Source organism: Daphnia magna, linkage group LG5, assembly GCF_020631705.1.
Source record: "Daphnia magna isolate NIES linkage group LG5, ASM2063170v1.1, whole genome shotgun sequence".
NCBI classification, from domain to species: domain Eukaryota; kingdom Metazoa; phylum Arthropoda; class Branchiopoda; order Diplostraca; family Daphniidae; genus Daphnia; species Daphnia magna.
The window spans coordinates 5,164,954-5,167,806 of NC_059186.1; the positions used below are offsets into that span (position 1 = coordinate 5,164,954).

A 2,853-nucleotide genomic window follows, 5' to 3' on the forward strand; every position below is an offset into this window, starting at 1 on the left:
TTTAGAAATACCTCTAAGCACTCATTCCTCCAGTGCTGTGCATAAGATCCGGCCGGAATTTCGAGATTGTCCTTGAAATGGAAATATATAATATGGCGACACGGGAATCCAAATGTTGAATGAAAGTGATATGTGCAACTGGTCAAGTCTCTTTGCAACTTGTAATTAGTATTCCTTGACGTTATGGTGTACGTAAGAAAATCCTAGAGAAGTAAAATGTGTTACATTGCACAGTACTTTTTATGACTTATTAAATTTATTTGACCTACATTGTCTAGGATGAAGTGGTAGTTTTTCCTCTTTATTTTGATTTCATTTTTCCAACTTATTCCACGCGAAAGGAGAAATGGATTCAGCGAATTTTCGGATTATTTCTGGCTTCGACTGTGTGGAAAATCGGACCTCTCGGATCTTTTGTTTCAGCTCCTTGTCGCTTAACCGAAATAAAGTCACGTTAACCAGGGTCTGAATAACTTCCGCGCAATCTTTGTCAGTAATCGCTACTTTGGTGATGGCAACTTCGTTGTTCTGTGGTAATGATATAGTTTTAGTAAAGCGTAATTTTTTTAAAATTCTAATTATACTTACAGTACCCACCAAACGATTAGGTACACCCCCGTTTTTTTAGTGCATGGTTATGGCGCTACGGGTCTCAGGAAAACTTAAATATCTTTTTACTGGTAAGAACAAAATTTTTTTTCTTTTTTCCTCTATCAGAAGAGAAAGTGATATAAAAGTTATCTTAACATGAAAAAATTGTAGGAGTTACACCCAGGGCGCTAAAGTATTGTTCACATGATTAGGTACACCACTTTTCACCCCATAAACGCCATGTTAATACCAGCGTTTCCAAAAATATAAATAAAGTTCTTCAAAACATCCTTAAATTAATTTTTTTATGCCGAACGACGCGTTTTTCTTCACTCTTTTAGAATATAGTGCATGTTTTTGAATTATTTGAACTAAAAAATTGCTTCCCTATACGCCAAAGTTGTTACACTCAAATGTTTTACAGAGAAAATTAAGATTTGTGCTTGCGCCACCAGGGGCACTGGGATCAATTTCAAGTGCTTAGAAAATGAAGGGCATTGGACAAAGTATTGAAATACACAAACTCATTAAACGAAAATATTGTTTTAAATATCTTTTTATTTCAGAAACAAACAGTACAACAAACAATATATTCAAATACGATATTATATTGCAAATCTGACACTAGGGAGACTGGGGTAGGGCTTGGGCAGAATGACGTAGGGCTGTGGCACTGTTGTAGAGCCGTCTTGTGTAGAGCCGGGGTCAAGTGGTGTAGCACTGGGGCAGAGTAGAGCAGCGTAAAGCCACGGAGGGGAAGTGTAGGCAAGGGCACAGCAACTTGGAGCCGGGGCCAAGTGGTGTAGCACTGGGGCAGAGAAGAGCAGCGTAGAGCCACGGAGGGGAAGTATAGGCTGGGGCACAGTAACTTGTTGGATAGAGTCGGCGTAAAAATACATTAATTAAATATTCAATGACTTCTAAAATCATTATTACATTAGGAAGTTGAGACAGAATTTGATGTAAGTCTTTTAAACGTGGAATGATGTCCTCCACAGTGTTTCGAAAACAAGGTGAAACGACAGCATCAGCTAGAAATCAATACTTCTGGCTCGCTGGACAGCAATTGTCTAAAAAAGAAAATAGTTATTGTTATAGGGATTGTTGCATCGGCCCACATAAAACTGAAGTAAATTGAGACTTACGGATCCCTGTGAACCTGTAGCAGTGTCAACAAAACCGTGATGCCATGCACAAAAGGACTTTCACAGAGTTCACTACCCAACATACTGTCGAGGAGAAGTTCCACAATGGCTTTTCTGTAACGACAAATAAAATGAACTGAGTGGGTTGAACATCCCATTATGTAGTATTACTTACGATTCCAAGGATCCAAGTGGAGGTTCATTATAGATGAATTGGCACAACTATCATGTCAAGAGAGCCTTGTCGGTCACAGTAGCACCATTTCTGACAGAAACCTCACAAGACAGTAAATCAGCAGCTATGTTTTATGAGACTTGAAACGGACAACATCAGATGCGATCAGAAACATGAATTGGTTCCTCTGTGACTAAAGCTTGCAAGTTCCTGCCACACTTCCGAGTGCACCAATCTGGAAATGATAAATTAACACGTCACAACTTTTTTCACATTTCAGATGAAACCAACGATTTATTACTGAATAACAGAAGCAGACGCCATTCGTCATTCCATTTTCAAAGGAATTCCGCATAATTCGTAACTTATCCAGTTTTTTTGACGTTTACTTATTTCACCAGCCGCTAGATGGTTTCCCCCAAAAAAATCGCATTCGGATTTTTTTTGAGGATACTGTACATCGTGTACGAAACGGTCCGCATTTTATCCCTAAGTCCACGAAAAATCTGTCAAAAATTTTTGGGTCAGTCCGCAGGTGAAAGTCCGCAGTTTCTCCTTCCGCAGTCCGTGGTCCGCGGTCCGCGTCCGCATTTTATCCTGGCCCGCTGTCGTGACGTTTCACAATAGTGTTTACGGTGTCCCTAAAACGCGAAAACGAAACGCGAAACGAGCAGCGACTAAAACGCGAAACGCCGTGCGAATCAAGATGGTTTGTTTTGCGGTTTAGCCGCTGAATGGTGTTTCATTCCCATGCTAAATTGCGAAACAACGTTGCGAAACAGAAGGCTGCTGGATGGCTGGCGAAAGCGCGAATTGTTAATATTTCAATAAATAAAAAATAAAATTTTAACAGGAATCGCAGGTAATTAAAATCAAACATATTTGCTTTTACCAACGTGTTGAAAGTTAATTTTGGGCAAGGCTTTTACATTTCTGACAGAG

At 39.6% G+C, this 2,853-nt stretch overlaps 1 long non-coding RNA gene across 1 annotated transcript; it reads right to left on the minus strand.

The window, feature by feature from the left end:
• Window positions 1-1,159: 1,159 nt before the first annotated feature.
• On the minus strand, window positions 1,160-2,225 carry LOC123472217. Its single transcript, XR_006646557.1, has 4 exons — window positions 1,912-2,225; window positions 1,737-1,850; window positions 1,528-1,661; window positions 1,160-1,459 (listed from the first exon to the last, which is right to left on the minus strand). It is a non-coding gene; the product is annotated as an uncharacterized LOC123472217 (long non-coding RNA).
• Between the last annotated feature and the right edge of the window lie 628 nt (window positions 2,226-2,853).